We start from the raw sequence: 18,990 nt of genomic DNA, 5'->3' as shown, positions 1-18,990 counted from the left end.
CGTGTGCACAATAAAGGGGACATGCTGAACGTCTCAAAACATCTTGGTATACGCATTTTTAATCACAAATTATTTTCTGCTGCTATGTGCGGTGTATTAAATAAAAAAAGCACCCATGGCGAATTAGGTATGTAATTTATTTCTGAAGAAATTACAACACAAATTATTCATTTTCACAGTTTTCGGGATTATTATATAAAGCAAAATCTTTATTGCGCAATGCTTCTGGATCCTTTTGTTTTCGGTACCAAACAGTCATCTCCCTCTAATTACCCCCGGACCGCCAAGAAGAAATAATGCGATCGATAACCTGCGAAATCTGACTAGCACAACAAATGCACATCGTTTGTTTTTGGGATCATACGACTGTTTGAATACAATACGGCTTGGTATTCTTCTCACCTAATCGGTATAGAGAAATATAAACGTTTATTGTTACGGACTTATGGAGGGGTTTATATTTTAGATTGCATATGTCTCCATGCAAAGTTTTCGCATTGTGTAATGAAAGAATTTACAAGATAAGTACACCAGTTTTATGTCTGGCAGCTGTCGTCCCAGAGGTTGTACTTTGGTGTAGTACCACAAAGAAGATCGAAGATGAAATCACAGCATGTAATATCTTTATCCACTTGGCTCTCGGCAACAAGAAGACCGCATGCGTTATCTGTCGTGGCAAAACGTAAAGTTGGAGAACGAAAATATTATTTTACACAAACGGACATTATATGTTCGAGTATGTCAGCTCTTTGGCTTGCAAAAGTTTATCTTCCTTTCGACAAGCGAAACATTGCTAACGCTAACAATATGGCTATCTTCAACCGTCAAAATCACTAAATATTGAACGCATTGAAGTGATCACTGCACAAAAAACATTCGCTCACGTAAACAACCATAATCTTGATTTTGTTAGTCCCTACCTTAGCTTCGGTTGGATTGGTCAACCGCTTTGTTGTTACAGCACATGAAACACACCTACGCTTTTGGAAATTTCGATTACACCATAAAAACATAAGACCCTGCAGTAGTTTTAATTCTATCATGGCGCCAATAAAGTGACTAGAAAAAAGTATGAATGGTGCGATAACGGGGCTAATTTTGGGCTACTATAAATTTCTTAAAATTAGGGCATATAGTTTGCAAGATATAAATGCGACTGGAAACAGTTATTTACCATTCACGTATGTTTTCCTGAGAATGACACAATTTTGGCAGTCAGCGTAAGCAACGTAAATATCAATGGAGGTGTTTCCTGCAAAAGAACGAAATTAGTTGAACCTAAACATAAATTAATGGCAATAACCTTTCAAGTCGTAAAGTCTGATGAACGGAAGTTGTGTTGTTTTTTCTATAAAAAAGAGCATTTTAAAAATAGTATAACGTGCAAGGTAATCTGCCTTATTACTGTAGCCTCCATATAAAAAACAATAACTTCGTAAAAGTAGCAGAATGGAAAACTTGTCTACAAACGGTGAAATTTATTGACATAAACATTAGAAATACGTCTATAGGTCAGTACTTTGCTAGTTCTTAAAAAAAATTAAAAAATTCTGGTAAAAATGTCAAATTAACGCTTTGTTTTTTCAGGTCACAGACTTACCCCCTTCAGGTTGTAGTTTCAAAACGTTATGGATAGTATATCCTTGAGAAGAAAGAAAACTCACTGTGCCACGACTAAAAAAAACAACAATATTAACGTCTTTAATCAAACATTGAAGTTAGTCACGCTGTTTAAAACCCAAAACTGTGGTGAGGGAAAAATAAGAAATTTTGGAAGCCGAAGAAAAGTGTACAGGTGACGTCTTCATCTGTGCCTTTATAATCACGTTCAGTATTGCCTATTTATTACCTCACCATAATCTCGAGTTTTAACCCTCATGATTAACAATCACCAACCCGGCTGCACACTCACTGTTTTTACATGTTGAAGTAGTCTTTAAATGTTCACCAACAATTTAAGTTTTATTCATTTTATTCCCAAAAATTGTGACATGCAACAATGCGGCGATTGGGCGGAAGGAATTAGACCCCGCAGGTATAAACATATAAAGAATTACGCTTTATTAAGCATGGATTGCGATACGTGAACAACAATCCCTAGTAAAAAATATCACATGTATAACAACTTTCTTGGTCGAATGAACGCACATGATTAAATAAGATCACATGAGAGCGTACGAAAACTTTATAACAACATATAAGAATTATATAATAGCGCATAAGCAGTTACAAGAAACTGATGAGCAGTCTCTTATAACTTTTTATATAATCTTATATCATTCTGATATGTTCTTATAAGGCTCTTGTGTGCTCTTATGTGATCTTATTTAATCATATGCGTTTATTGGAACAAGAAAGTTCTTATTCATATGATCTTTTTTACTAGGAAATACGTGCTGTTCACGTGCAATTCAATCTGTTCACGTCAAAACGATGTGCGGTCTGCTCAGCATGTTGAGCAGACTGCATATTGATTGTATAAATTATATTTATAAAAACCTAAAAAAAACAACTATTCTTGCAACAAAATATTCAGTTGAACCTGTTGGTTGTTGACTGAATAGAAGCACCGAAGGACAGGGACAAAGTGAATTCCTTATCTTACAATGGCACAGAAGGCTTACTGATACACTTGGATATGACATCTTTTGTAAATGTGAAGATACCAGCGAGCATGAACTACAATAACTTACGGGTAAGACCTCACATTTTGAAATTCCTACTGCGTACACAGACCAGACAAACTTCTGAACTCCATGGGGTCTTGTTTCCCTAAACGGAGAGCTTTAATTTTTATTATAGTTGCCTTTCACTTAAAGCCCCGCATGGCTTTTTCAACGCAATGCTCAGACATTCCCGCATCTTTAGTATCTATATCATCATTTGATTCTCTTAGAACTGCTTTAACCAGCCATTTTCGTTAGCAGGCACCCTGACTGCTTTTCGTCGTGTTAAATTTTTGTGTTTATTCTCATTTGTGCATTACGTTTCGCTACTTGCCCCTCCCCTCTGTAATGCACATGGGCCTTGAGGGTACTGCTATAAATAAATAAATTACGATTGTGCTACAAAGATTTCGTGGAATATTAAAGGGACTCTGAGGAGATTTCTGAGATCACCTAAATAAGGTGATAACTAACTCCGCGGGCTTTGAGCATCCTAAAAATTTCTGAATGACAATCATGCGCATATTGATTGGCATATTGAAAAGAAATCAAAGATCTGAACACACAGAAGTAATCTCGGACGATGGGAGGAGCATGTTCCAGCAGCCAAGACGACATGTAACCAATCAAAACGCGACATCTCGTGGAGTACAAACGCTGTTATTAGAAAATGTGTATGTTTTCGCAGATGATAACAATAAGAAGGAGTATGAGATAAATGTTAATTTTTCGCGGAGAGGGGAACATAATACCGCAATAATCATTTCAAAAGCAGCGCACTGTGTTAATGTTTCATATTTTGTTTTCGTCTTCCGCGGAAGTGATGTGTCCGGTCATATGATGGTCTGCTCTCGAGAGCGCGCTCGCTGGGCTGTATCATCGGTCTTCCTCGCGCAGACTTCGTGTGCGACGCAGCTGACTTCCAAGCGTGCTTTCCGATGAAGTGATGGCGGAGAGGGTACACGATGGACCTTGTCTGCTACGTCAGTACGGCCGACTGAAAAACTCGCCGAAGTCCGGGTGTTCGGGCATTCCGGGCCACAAGTCGAGCGCATTTGACATATTACTGCGTGATTGTTGTGGTTGTAAGCTATGTAGCTTGGAAAAGGAAATAGAGGCAATTACGGGTGTAGGCTCATAGGCCCGTCTGCCACTGCCTCTCACTGCGCGGGTCCACTAGTCAGAGGCGCGAGAATCCTTCGCTTGCTATTGGCTGACAGTGGTCCTGGATTTGTAACATGCTTCTTTCATCGCCCTAGATGACCCCGGTGCGTTGCAATCTTTGCGTTTTTAATAGGGAAATAGACCGATATTGTCATGATATAGTGATTTCTAGAATTTAGAGCCAGCAGAGTTAATTATCACCATATTTAGCATAGCTCAGAAATCTCTTCAGGGCTGCTTTAAGGAGAGGGGAAAAAATCAATAGACTGTCTAATTTGCTTGACGCTGCAATCTTTGCTTAAATTGGAAGAATGAATAAACGAAGCGCCCGCTCTATGGAATTGAACGTGGAGCCTCCGCTCAAAAGTCAAGCACGGTAACCACTTGGCCACGCGCGCGCTCTCGCTCGGCGACGCGCGTGGCAATATATTGCGAGCAAATTCTAACACCGCACACAAAAAGGTATTTATGATAAATGAAAGCATACCGACCTATTACGGGTCTTAGTATAGTTATTGTTGTTTAGAAGTTATTAATAGAAAATTTCCGCTGCACTTTGGACTGTTCATGTTGCAAGCTACAAACATCGTGTTTTCTAAAATATTCAAGGTAGGGCAATTTTATGTTTTAATCAAATCGCCTTTGGGGCCTAGGTCTTGTGATATCACCAAGCTTATAATTAGCAATATTAATTTTATCTTCGAATAAAATAGCCATTGACCGCTACTAATACTTACGCTGACTAGTCTCCATATTGTGAGAGAAGCGGATACGCTCCGTTAACTGCTGGACCTGTTTGGGTCTCCTTGATGCACGTTGCATTGCCGCCGAAAAATGGATCCCATGGGTAGTTTCTGTATAGTGTCACCCAAGACTCACTGAGCGGGAAACACTAATTTTAGGAAGACAAAAAGATTTTTTTTTAATATAAACTTACTATTGAATTACATTTTTATAGACGTTTAGCTGTAGTAGTGTTGTTTTGTAGTCATTGCTTTGTAGTCACTTTACTTTCATTAGCAGGGAAATTAATAAATGCGTGAATATTATCACACAACAACTTGGCTTAAAATAATTTACACTTATTAATCATTCATGCTTCAATTCATCGTTACACGTCCCTGAAAATTATAATAAATCACCATTGTCAGAATTTTAATTATAGCGCGTATGCCGAATGAATGTAGAAAACAATAGAGTAAAATATACCGGTTTATCATGAAGTGGTACTGGTTTCGTAAAGGAAAAACAACTTCTTTGTGACTTTTCCCACTCTCCCGCCGGAATAGAAAAAATATTGTGTGGGAGTTACGACGTTGTACTTGCCTAAACTAATCTATAGCTACATAAAACCTGATCTCTAATGCCTTCTTTGTTGTTTGATCTCAGATAAATTATCTCTATAAAATTGAAACAAATGTTTTGATCCGAGAGAAAGTATCAGACCCTTAAAAAATGTATCTTTCTCCGTGATTTCAATCAGTTCTCCTTTGAATTTGAAAAAAATATATCACATAGCCGCAGGCGATGCGGTATATATGGTAAAAACATTGTTTAAATATTGAAAAAAAATGTCTCCTATAAATCGTGTAGACATTTCAAGATACCAATCTTACAAGGATATATTTTGTGTTGCTTTTAGCTATAATAAATATTTCTTCTTGTATTCTTCATTAGAGATTAAGAGATGCTTGAATGCATTGGGAAGTATCATAAACAAAACCGGAGAGATCTGAGTTCACTTGCAGTGAGGTGATTAAGCAAAATGACCAAGATTGTAGACCTCAGTGGGTCTTAGATGTGGAATAGCCTGGCACTGAATAAGCTTACCTGTTCCATGTCCTGATACTTCCCAAGTGCCGGATTAAGATCGAGACGGGGCGAGCTATTGGCGGAGCAACCAAATGTCAACACCATTTGTAAAGCAGCCAGCAGAAGAGACATAATTTCGACAATGTAATTTCTTACTAATTAAGCTATCCTTTGTCAAGGTTGGTATCTGTAGTTCGTAGGTACGTTGGAACCGTCAACTGAAGAGCGTACACGCTTTTTTAAAGCTGTAGGTTGCAGGTTGTTGCCTCAGAGTAGGAACGTGCCTTGGCATATATATCTAATCGGACACGAACGTCAGCTGTTTTTTTTTATATTTTGACAGAATCCTCGTGCGTCATAACATCTGATAGACAGGATGTGCAACAACCATTACACGTGAGAAAAAAACCTATACATGGAGTAACGGCCTGCGATTGTTACCTTTTTGGCACGTCTTTACAGTCATAGGGTTGTTTTTTCTAGTCGTAAACTAGCAACTTGAGTAGTAGGTTCTGGCTTGACTGCGCTTTTGCGGCGAAGTCTGCCTTAGCTGGACCTCGCCGGACACCGGTGTGCTTTTCACGTGATCAAATCATTTGGCATTCAGGCATTAAGCTATCAGTGTGTTTGGAACAGTAAACTTATGGCTCTTCGTGAAACATGAACTTGGCCCTATTTGAAATATTAGACGCTCTTCAAACTATTTACTATGGAGAACGAAATATCACAACGCGATTATTGCTGATTCAAAAACACCATGAACCTTTCGATTATTCTGTATATACTGCGATTCAATTTATTCACAGTTCTTAATTTCTGATCTCCTCATTGCAACTCATCTGAGTTCTCCCTGATGTACTTCTGTTTATTGTCATAACCGTTTTGTCTGAACATTCTAAGTTAAAATAGAAAATGCTGACTCTTTTGTTTAACGTAGAAACGGAAAAAAGTGGGCAGGATCGACACCACTGCGGGAAAATTACCAAATAAGCCTAGAAGAGCGTAGCACAAAGAAGGGCTAGCGGTTAAATATGGCCCCATGAAATCTTTTGACGTGCAACCATAATCTCAGGGTTACACAGTGTCTTTGCCACAAGAAGCCTCAGTCACATAGCTACACACAATGGCCTGGACTCCAACCACACAACGGGGAACGAGTAGGCCGAGCTTTTGCTTGAGAGCCAGCAAGACGGCCTATCAAAAGGATGTTGTGAGGAGTGTTGCCAAATCTTAGTGAATTTCTCATAAACATAGCCCGAGGGAACATTGAAAAACTTAATATAAAGGCGCATAAAACATTAAAAAAGAACATTTCTAAAAAATTTTGTTTCGTTTACATACGTTCAAATTAAGTTTTCATTGGCACCATGGTGCAAAGTTCTACCACACAATATGGGAAATATCTTGCAATTATGTTACACTGTTTCGAATAGTTTAGTGGTTTAAATGTGAAAGGTCGGCCAGGCTGCACTGAGGCTCTAAAATGCAAAGGAACGAAAATCATGTACATACGAGTTTGCAAGCACTGCAATTGCGATGTCTCTTCATGTGGCTAGGGAAGACGTGTTATTCGACTTGGGAATGCAATATATAAAGGAATCCTTATAACTCGAAAATTTGTTTGCATTTTTCTTTCAGTTCTCACTTAGATAATTCGTGACGTAAGAAGATTTGTCGACGGACGCTAACGGGTCTCGTCTGTTCTGCTATAGAGTCATTTTCGCGTGCCGTTTGGATAAAAGACTCCTTTCAGTCTCTGCCGAAGGCAAAGAGTTGACATATTTTCCGTTTCCCCCCATGACGCTTCAAGGGGATGTGCAATGTTTTGAAGCTTGATATATTCCGGTGTGTTCATTTGTTTCTGGGCAGCCAGAAAAAGTTGACTTTTGTTTCCGTGTTTACCACGAAAACCGATCTCATAGACCACAATGCTTGACAAATGTTTTTTAAATATTTTGTATTGGTACTTAAGTGGAAGAGAGCTTAGCGTGGTCGATATTCGGCGGTGGCGTACTTATTGCTGCTGAGGAATCTCTCTCGAAACATCACCGTTTCGTTCTTGAAACATATTCCGAGTCTGTATGGATAGAAATCATAGCAAGTGATGGCTTGAGCTATCTAGTTTGAAGTTAATACTTTCCACCCCTGTTTGATCAGGTTATCTTCGCTGAGCATCTCGAGACACTTAAAAAACACATTGATTTCAGCAGGTACAAAGTACAGCTCTATGGCTATTTTAATCTTCCGGGTGTAGATTGGTCAGTTGGAATGTTAACAGAAGCACCCTCCTAACAAAAACTAAGGCTTTGTTTTATTTGACTTCATGAACTTTTCTGGTTTGGATAAATTCAACAGAATTGAGAACTGCGCTAGAAATGTCCTTGACGCTGTTCTGTCCAGCGTGCCGGTTGACTCTGTAACCCATAGTTTAGCCGCCTTAGTGCAGATGGATGTTTTCCACTCTCCATTCACAGTTGAGTTCTGTCTCCCTCATAAAAAGCCAGCAACGTATCCCTAATCTACTTACTGCTACTATAAAAGCGATTACCTGACTTATATGAATACTTCAAGAACTGCGATTGAAACGGCCTGCTCACTATATCTGATGTCGACCTGATGACCGAAACATTTTCTTTGATGGTCAAAGACAAAATTGGTCTATTTGTGCCGCAGCGCGTTGCAAAACTTTCAATATATCCTGAGTGGTTTTCTAAAGAGTTGAAAACGTGCATGCGGAAGAAAGAGCGCTTTCATTGACTTTTCAGACAAACGGGCTCTTCCTTATATTACACTGAGTTCAGTACATACAGGGCCTTAGTAGAAAAAATTATATTCGAAGGACAACCGCCTACACCTAGACCAGGTAGAGTGTAGCTTAAGCCGGCGTCCAAAAACCTTTTGGCGATTTGCAAAATAGCCCTCGCGATTCTGACCAAAGCATTTGCTTGCGTACAGATAACGAGGCGAGCTATGTTACATCTCCTTTAAAAGTTGCGAATATATTTGCTGCTTACTTCATGGGCTGTTACTCAACAAGCCAGGGCATTGCTCCGCGTCAAGAATGTAAAACTAATTGCCATGACTTCTTGACTGGTATCAGAGTAGATACGACAGAAATCGCAGAAGCAATTTAACAGTTAAAACCAAAGTTATATAGAGGCGCAGACTGTATTCCATCGTTTATTATAAAGGTCTGAAGTGACATTTTGACACCCATTCTATTGCACATCTTTAACCTCTCTCTGAGTTTCGGTGTCTTCGCATCATTATGGAAAAAAAGCGGTTGTGGTACCTATCTTAAAAGGAGGCGATAGCTCCGTCACTAGTAATTATCGCCCCATATTTTTATTGTCGGGATTTTCTAAAGTTTTTGAACGGGTTGAGCATTCCCGAATTATTTCTTTTATTTTCGCCAAAAGTTTTTATCTTGTCAGCATGGTTTTCTGAAAGGGCCGTCGGTTGAAACCAATCTTTGCTTTTTTTACACTACTATACCCCCATTGTCCTAAACAGAGGCCAAGTTGATTGTATGTATTTTTACCTGTCAAAACCTTTCCATAAACTGTATGAAAATAATTTGTTACACAAATTATTGCCATACGTTTCTTGTTCAGAGCTGTGTAACTGGTTCGAAAGTTACTTATCATCTCGTCCAAACAGTGTTTGTATTCATAACAGTTATTCCGACCTTTTCTTTTTAAAATCTGGTGTCCCTCAAGGATATATTCTTAGCCCCCTTTAGTTCTTAATCTTCGTCAACGGTTTAGCGGCCTGTGTAGGTAGTGCTGAGTTACTGATGCTTGCTGATGACATTAAGATTTTTATGAGTGTAAAGTCTCTTGTTGACTGTCATCTTCTGCAACATGATGTCTTACCTGTTGTCCTGTGGTGTTCAGCAAATAGCTTGTCACTGAATCCCCTGAAAACAAATGTATTTATTTCTGCAAGCGTCGCAGTATAGTAAACTACGATTACATTATGGACAGAGTGACAATCACGCGTGCATCTGTTGTAAAATACCTTGGCGTGTATCTCGATAATGCATTCAAGTTTAGTGCTCACGTGTCATTTATTGTTCGTAGGGCGACGAGAATGTTGGGTATTATATGCCGCATTACTCAGCCACTCAAGAAATCGGTCTCCATTATTCGTTTATTTTGTGCCCTGATTAGGTCTGGGCTTGATTTAGGCTCTGTGGCCTGGAATTTGCTATCAAGAAAACAAGCGATGACCATCGAAAATGTGCAACACAAACTAATACGTATTGTTTATGATCGCTACTTATAAACGCAGTTTCTATTTTGACTTCACTTTTCTGCTTAATACGAGTTCGTTGATAACATTGACCAATAAAAAAAGCAGAGCGCGACATAGTTTTTGTGTAGAAAATCGAAAGTACCATATATTTGACAGTTCTTCGCTTTTACGTGATATAAACATTCATGTCCCTCCTCGTCCCACTAGGACCCGCAGTGCTTTCAGCATTCACACCATCTGTAAACCATCTCTTTTCTGACGGATACAATTTCTGTTTATCAATATTGAAAATGCCGAACTTGATATATACAGTGACATTGTTCAGGTGTTCAGGAACCAAGTGAAAGTACTTGTTGTCGAACTTTAAATATTGTGTTTTTTGCTTTGCGTTTGAAAAAATGATATTGAGTATCTCTTTGTTTTTAATTTTTATATATTTGTGCACCAAAGAAAAGACCTGCATGGTTGTTTTCAAGCACATAAAAATAAAAATAAATAAAAAAAATTAATTGTACCAGAGTATGAACGGCAGTTAATATTTCGTAATTAAAAGTCTGAGACACGGAGAAACATAATATTGAATAAAATATAATTAGATTATAGTATTTTCTAACGAACTCGCCTGCATACTTTCACTTCTTGCAAGCCTATATTTGTCTACATCTGCTGGACAGAATGACAGGGATTCGGTCGCTAACATATTTTATTCATGATAGAGCAACAAAGGTAGCTGCAAAAAGTTACCCTCGCAAGCCACGTGATAAACTAGCAAGTTGAGAGAAGATAATATTTTATTGGGCATCGCACTGTCGGGCTAAAACACAAAATTAACAAATGTTGCTTCAGTGATGACGTCAATTTAATTATACACTTGACGTCAGTTCTTTTGAAACTAGACAGAGTCAATTTGCTCGGCCTAAGATCCATTAAAATAAAGTTTTGTGCATATATATGGCGCGGTTGACATTTGGTTGTCTAATAGTTTACTGCCTAATACTGGCCAATGTAATACGTGAGTCATGATGATGTAGTTAAAAACCTGGTGTATTGTTTTTTGGGGGGAACAGAAGTCCGTGAGGACGAGACATACTATTTCATTATTTCCCTCGTTCGCAAGTTAAGATTTATTTTTAGCTTAGCTGATCAAAATGTAAATCAACTTGAACACGTAAAATTTTATCTTCCTAAGACACGTGCTTTCAATTTGTGTGCAAACTGTCAGTCGACATGCAATGTGCTGCTTTTATAAGTGAACGTAAAGATATTTAAAAAGATTTGTTTGGTTGGGTAAAGCTGCATAGTGAAAAGAAATTAACTCCAACCATACTCAAAAAGTACAGTCCAACGTTTCGAAGCGCATTCCGTTTCTTTACAAGGGGTTACGAAATAGCACGGGGATGCAGCAGCTTTCATCATCTTCTCCTTTTTGCCCATCGATATGCATTTTTTTCTTCTGTTCAGGGTGTGTTCATTTTGCAGCTTTGCTTGCCAGGTGACATAGGCCCTGGCCGTACACGGTTGGCAAGGCACCCAGGCTCCCGCTTATGTTCCCCGGTGAATGTCGAATGTTCCATGATTCCAGGTAAAGCCTTTTCCGGATATGTGACTCAACGTCAAGCACGCGCGTGTTCGTGAAGCCGATTCGATGGTAAAGGTCCTCGCAGTGTTTGGCAATAGAGACAATTCCCTACAAAAAAAAAACAGTATAAAGTGAATTATGGAACAAAAAATCTAACGGGTTCTCTTGCTGGACACCTGAAATCCACTCAGGGTTTTGGTTTCATAATCCAGTTCATAATGTTTTTTTTTTATTTTGGTAGGGAATAAAACAGAGAGCGCTACGGTCTTTCGCCAGCATACCCAAAGTTTTCATGCGGCGCGTGAATCTATTCTTGCGTTTTAAAGAATGCTAATGTCAATGGCCTCCTTGCCCATCTTGAGTTCATCGAGACGACCATACAGTTCACTGTTGAGTACAAGAGAGATAATACCTTGCCGTTTCTCGACGGGCTGTTGGCAAGGCAGGGGAAAGGACTAAAGTTCACCGTGTACTGGAAGCATACTCACACCGGGCGCTACCTTCACTTTGACTCGAACCAACCAACGAGTTAAAAGGCTTCAGAGGTTTCAACGCCACTATCCAGGGCAATAATTATATGGTTATCAGAGGTCAATTGGGACAAGAGAAACAGACGATAGTTGATGACTGTAAAAATCGACGAGGGCTCCGCGGGTGGGCCGTTAGCACCAGAGGGAAAGATAAGCAGACGATAGTTGATGAGTGTAAAAATCGACGAGGGCTCCGCGGGTGGGCCGTTAGCACCAGAGGGGCTGGTAGGACACCGTTGGCGTAAACACTTCCCGTGGTGGGCGACCTCGAGAGATTAACGTACTTTAAAACGCGAGGTTCGGAACGCACGTTTCCTGCCGAGAGAATCGAAGCGTGCGTTTCGGGCCGGGACAGCGCGGTGGTTCTTCTGGCTGGCACGGTTTAAATCGGTGTCGTCTTTCTCGCCCGCGTGTTAGAGGGCACGGTAGAAGGGCAACGTCAGACCACGTCTGGCGGAACGAATGAAGGTATGGCTCACTTGGCACTGTCCACACCGGGGTCAGGTGTCTGACTCGCCTTACGAGTTCTAGATATAGTTCGCTTGCATCCGAACCTGCCTGAAATTTGGCCGTGAGATATACGCCGACCGCGGGGGCTCCCGCGGGAATGTAAGCAAATGCCCGATGGTGAGAAAGTGAGCCGGTTAGTTTTTTTCGGCCAGTGGGAAGTGCCTGTCTTTAGTTTGCGCTGGAGCTCAAGCGCGAACGCTCCAGAACGAGGCAGGTTGAGGGACTTCGAGGGGCAATGCTTCCTTAATCGGAACTTAATCCCACAAGCCAGCCAACTCCCGAGCTTGGCTAAGCTAACCCCGTCGCAGTGTTGTACATGTTCCTTAAAAAAAGGAACGAGAGCTCGTTCCTCGTTCCTTCTGATTTTTGGAACGCGTTCCCGTTACAAGTTTCATTTGTGAAAAAAAGAACTTGTTTTCGTTATAGTTAAAAAATGGAGCGTATTGTTACATATACGTTAGATATGCATTTTGCTGACTACCATATTTAGTCAGATGAAGCAAAGCTTTTATTTTATATTTATCTCATTAAATAGGAACATACGAATTTGAAGGCCGTGATGGAAGGGCACCAGGAGAAGAAAACAAGCGGAAGCAAAGTTTCGTTTGTGGATATATTCAACTTTAAAAATCTCAGCTTTTAACCATATTCATGTTTGTGGTGGACGATTGAGACGAGCCAAATGTACTGTTACTCCACATTGCACGAGCGTTTTACAACAACCTCACGCGTTTCAATGTAACAAAGTCCCTTGCTCGAACCTAACAAGTTGCTTCTCGATGTTGCTGTCCGCAAGACGAGCAAGTGAAGAAGAAGGTAGGGCTTTTGGAAGGTCAGTCTTAAAAACTACAAGTGGAGGTTACATTCGTTGTTCAGTTCAATGGTGCGGGACAAGGGGAGGTCTAAAGGTTAATTTTTGCGTATATTTTAAAGGGATGCTGAACTAAACATTCCAGTCTTCATAATAAGTGGCGTACGATCTTGCCGCGAGCCAGCAGCCGCCGGTGTGCGTGAGCACACGCAACGAAAGTGACGTCATAGTTCCCCGTTTAATATGACAGTGAAATGTGTGGGCTCCGGGGAGGAGGAGAATAAATACATATTTTCATCTCCACAGTAAGGTCTACTGTAAAAAGTAGGCGATTAATCGGTCTAAGAAGCACGTAGCTTTCACTTCGGGGGATGAAAATTATTTCTTTATTCTCCTTTTGCCCGGATACCTTACGTTTCACTGTAATCTTAAGCGTGAATGCAGGCCTATGACGTCAATTTCGTTGCGTGCGCTAGCGCACACCGGCGGCTGCTGGCTCGTGGAAACGTCGTGCGCCACTTATTATGGACACTGCAATGTTTGCTTCAGTATCTCTTTAAGTGACCAATGTTCGGAATACAAGGGTGCGTTCGATATCTGGTAACCTGTTATTCTGTTGTAATTGTAGGTCTCTTTGTGGAAGCGTAGTGATGGCTGTAGTCGGCCTTAGATTTCTGGGTGTATGAGGATTCATGGAAGCAAAGAAAGTAGCCGAGCTTGAAGCTTCGCTCTTTTTGTGTCTTTTTCTTCGACTAAAAGTCTTGCTTTCTGTACCGCAGTCTCGGACACTCAAAAAATAATCAGTGCCCACTAGCTCTCCTGCACTTCACTGTTACGAAGCGAAGACCACACAAAAGTAACCCGAAGAAACCAAAAAGTTAACGAACTCTTGCTCGTCGTAAAGATATTTTTTATACTTTTAGAATTTTCCTCATAAAAATAAAATAAAAATTACTCCACTGTACGAAAAAAAGGAACGCCGTTCCTTGGAACGCGGTTCCATACAAAACTGCATTCGAGCACCTCTCTCCCAAACATCGTACAGGGGAAGTTGCCGTTCGCAGTATTGTTTCGTTTTTGTATTTTCATTCGCTACAAAAGTATTACATTGTTTATTGAAAAGTAACTACCAAGTTTAGCTGAATGAGTCGTCGACGGCCAAGAGAAGCTTATTTGTCTCCGACAAGACACACCCAGCTTCCCACAACGAAGTTCGTCACCTCATCCGGACCTGATAAGCCTGACAGCGCAAAGTGACCAAGCAAAGCACCAATACTCTGAGTTTCAGTAGAAACAGCTATACCTGCAGTTTTGTGGAGCGCGTCGCCCGTCATCAAGGTCGGGCACACCAAAAGGAGAAGGCATCGAATGAGCCGCAGCCTTGCCTCGTTGTGTGAATCAGCGTCCCCTGCGTAAAGGAGACCAGCGAAGCGCTGACGCATGTGCTGATAAAGGAGGGCATTCAAGTAGCCCACAAGCCAGTCTCCACAGTGGACTGATTCATGTCACGACCAAAGCACCGCCCAAGTGAAAATTTTTGCAAGTGGTTTATTGAATTGATACCACTAGCAAGTGGTACCCCTTGCTAGTGGTACCACTTGCGAATGGTACCTGTTCAATAAACCACTTGCAAGTGGTACCACTTGCCAGTGGTACTACTTGCTAGTGGTACCACTTCTTAGTGGTGCCACTTGCGAGTGGTACCCTTGTTATATAGATTCACAAAACCAAAGCCAGATGTTAGTCTTTCTTACTTTTATTTTGCAGTTGAGAGTGCTTGTAGAGCAGAATTTCTTTGGCTGATGAAGATTAAAAATCCTCAAAACCCAGCTGCCTTAGAGCTTTTCGGGAGTCCTGGACCTTTTGTTACAGGACTGTCGAGATGTTATTGATGACTTGCTGAACAGGCACCTAGTTCTGGTTTCCCAAATGTTGCACTGTTTCTGCAAAGACAACAAAAGAATACTAATCTAATAACAGCTCATGGAGATACAGCCATATGATTGAACAGATTGAACTCATTTACCTATAACCAAGCCAACTTTGAAGGAACTCAGTTCCTTCCGGACCACCACATTTTGTTTTTGTTTGTCGTTCGGTGCCACCTTGCCCCCATAAGTCGTTCGGGCAAGTCCCACGCGCCCCCAAATCGCTGGCGCCATGTCTTTGACTACCATGGTTGGTTTGGTCTCCTTCGTTATTTTTTTCTGCTTCATAGGAGCCGATGGTGGTGCCCCGATTGGTCGCAACGGCAGGAACCTCCCGTAGGGTAGCCTAATAATCCGACGATGGTTCTTCGGGCTGTTGATAATGGTGGCGGAACCGATGACGCTCCAGGTCCATGTTGCACGACTTTTCATAGTGTGCGCTGAGGGTGTCGACAGCCTCCAATTTGTAGACGTCTCTCGTCGGAGTTCTAGAAGCGGCTGTCACTGACGTCGTTGCTGGCGACGGCACAGCGACACCGCGGGACGAAGGCAATGCATCGAAGACCGGTTGACCCTCCACTCCCAGGCACTGGCGCAGTAGGTATCGACGACATTTCGAGGGCAGTGCGTGAGCACCACATGCCCCCAAGAAACATTTGAAGAGCGAAATTCATCGCTCCCAGGGAATTTCAAACTTCCCCGGTTCACTTAAAATGTCTTGAGAAAGTTCGATGCCGAATCCGCTGTCTATCCCGTCGTCAAAAGAATGTGCAGTCCCCGGTAGACCTGGCGGGTTGGGAAGGAACGTCCAGTCACCTGTGCTGCTCTCATGAAACTCTTTATTTAAAAATAATGATGATGAATAAGAAGTAAGTGAATGAACACACAGCAAAGGAGACGAAGTTATCCGAATATATGAAAATATAACAATGGAGACACAACACCCAAAACGGGTACAGGCAGTAGACGTGGCAAATGACGGCTTAAAGGGATACTGAATCGAAACTTGAAATACACCTATTATGGTCAGAAATAGGTTTAATGTGACCAATGATATCCGTAATTCATAATCGGGCGTTTGTATTTTGAACGGATGGCTATATTTTTCACCCTGAGGGGCCCGATTGGGCGTGCGCTCAAAAATCAGCCATCGGAGGGTGCGATGCGTCTTGGGATATTGGGCGCATTCGTGACGTCACTTGTGCCAGCCGGGAAGGGCTACGGTGTGGATGTTGTGGCTACGAGCGTTGCCACTTGGTGGCGCGTCGACGATTCACGACCTGTGACAACGTGGCCGTTTGAGATGTGCAAGGGCTGCACGGACGCAGAACCACGGCAAGTCGGCAACCACGGCACCACTGAGAAAACCAGCTCTGAGGTCGGATTCTCAAAGCGAACTTAGGACGAAAAAGTGCGTACGACAAATTTGAAAGAAAACCCGTATTCTCGAAACGAAATTGTCGTAATTTTTGCGCAGGTTACGACAGAATCCTACGACAGCTCCGCAGCTTTTACGATCAAATCAACATGGCCGACAGCGTCGCTCAGTTACTTGGTAGCGACGACCAACGGACATTAATTTTTCTACGTGCTCTCCTCGTGCGTCCCGACTTCAACCAGCAGGAAAAAAGGAAGGAGTACTTGAAACAGGCCACGACGATCAAGAATGCAGGATCCACAAACACCCGAGAAGATCTACAGCTGCCACGATTCTACCGACTAAGCGAGCTCGGCAGAATATAGTAGGCCTAGCAGCAACACCGACTCGGCGCACCGTTCCTCCGGCAGTCCTTGGCCAAGACCGTCTGCCCATGACCGGCTGGCCTGCTGACTGGAATATGCCCGCGTGATCCTTGTGGACCCTTCCCGGATGAATAGTTTGACCCCTGAACTAAGTTTCAGATGTCAATCTTTTTCCCTTGTCATCTCCATCTCCTTGTTTTCCGAGACAGCGGTGACGAACGCTGTCGTCGAAAAGGGACTCTCATTGACTCTATCTCCTTGTTTTGTGTGATATAGAGCTCAAATAAACGCCATACGGATTACTGTTGCAACACGGTTCCAGATGGCACCAGTTTGCAAAATCACAAACATCACTAATAAAATAAGTGAATCCCTATTGGAAAATCTCGATGATGGAAAGATGACGGAAAAGGCTCATACAAGCGTAACCGTAATATGGGACATCCTATACAAGCGAAAAAGGCGGCTCCAGTATAGTGGAATAAGGCGGAACGATACAGGTGGGCGGAACCATACAAGCGTGTCGTATTATGGGACATCCTATACCAGCGTAGTGGATATAGGCGGAACCATGTAGGCAGACGGAACCATACATGCATAACGTAATATGGGACATCCTATACCAGCAAAAAGGCGATACCAGCATGGTGGAGCCATATGGCTCCAGCGTGTTGGTTTCGCCTTTTCACTGTTGTACAGGGCGATTTAGTTTTAAGCTTTACATATATGTTTAGAAAGGTCGTGAAAGCTATATTAATGCGGTTTGTGCAGGCGAGTTATACGGCCAGGCGTACGTAGTATAGGGACCTAGTCGTAACGATCAGTCAGATAATTAAATACAATTTGTTAATCAACTTTTTAATTAGTGAAAATGAAAATATGGTTTCAATTAGAAACTTGCTGAGTCATTGAAAACCACAAAATCAAGTCTTTTTAAAAGGATATAATTCAGGGGTAGCGTTTTATGCATTCTGTAAGAAGCTTTATTTGGACGAGTTTCTAGGTTTCAGTTTCTTATCAGAGCTCATCTCTGCGCCCACGGTCCTGTTCCCCAGGGGCATAGACACGCAACACACATGCGCCTTGCTTCCCTTCATCCTACGAGGGAGGCGAGGGGGCGGCTTCGCACTGCGGTCACCGGGCAGCTGGACCGCAGGTGCAAAGATGTGCTCTGGTAAGAAACCGAAGTCTGGAAATGCGTCCAAATTGACCATTTTTTTTATAACGCCATAAAATGCTACTTGTCTTATATCTTTACAAAGAAAATTGATTTAGTGTGTTTTGATGATGCTTAGCAGGTTTCTAATTGGAACCATGGGTCTATTTTCACTTATTAAAAATTTCACGAACATACTATATTTAGAGAGAGGCTGAAGCAGTTTTGTATTTGAGAAAACACTTTTAAATCTCCTTCATTCGACCTCCAGAATCTCAAATATCAAAATTATTTGCTAATTTAATTAATCAAGGCTGCATAGTCATTTTTAAGGCGCTGTGAAAGCACCTCCCTAGAGAGCGACGTCACAACAGCAGCTTTCAAAATCTTTGTTCACGCATCTTCAGCGCCTATCAAAGCTATGCACGCACATGCTATTTTTTAAAAGGGCAGAAAAATGTGTCACGACTGGTGCCAGTGCCGGAGAATATACCTAGAAAACTTGCGATTGGACGCGCGGCCCTTAAGCGACACACGCTTGGCGGCCGAAAGGTCTTCTTACGATGTCACTGTTGGTGGGATGTTTTTTGTGTTTTCTCACGTTTAGTTATATCTTTGAGGAAAACGAACGGGACATTCAGATTCGCGGGATAAAACTACGCTAGAATGAACCTCCATCTAGTTTTCTGAAAGAAGTCTGGCACATCTCTGTAATAAGCCGACGGATCATTACAAATTAGCCTTTTATACTATGCCGCCCTGGCCATATAACTCACGTGCACAGACTGCGTAAATGTAGCTTTTACGGCTTTTTTAAAAAAAAATCTGTAAAAC

The 18,990-nt window shown here is 41.7% G+C and overlaps 1 long non-coding RNA gene across 1 annotated transcript; it reads right to left on the bottom strand.

Annotated features, from left to right (window-relative positions):
* Positions 1–247: 247 nt before the first annotated feature.
* On the bottom strand, positions 248–5,736 carry LOC120844270. Its single transcript, XR_005716357.3, has 4 exons — positions 5,661–5,736; positions 4,568–4,722; positions 1,175–1,252; positions 248–667 (listed from the first exon to the last, which is right to left on the bottom strand). It is a non-coding gene; the product is annotated as an uncharacterized LOC120844270 (long non-coding RNA).
* Positions 5,737–18,990: the final 13,254 nt, after the last annotated feature.

This window comes from Ixodes scapularis, unplaced genomic scaffold, assembly GCF_016920785.2.
Source record: "Ixodes scapularis isolate PalLabHiFi unplaced genomic scaffold, ASM1692078v2 ptg003789l_1___fragment_2___debris__unscaffolded, whole genome shotgun sequence".
Classification (NCBI taxonomy): Eukaryota; Metazoa; Arthropoda; class Arachnida; order Ixodida; family Ixodidae; genus Ixodes; species Ixodes scapularis.
The sequence above is the reverse complement of the archived record's forward strand: the minus strand, read 5'-3'. Positions and strand labels throughout refer to the sequence as shown.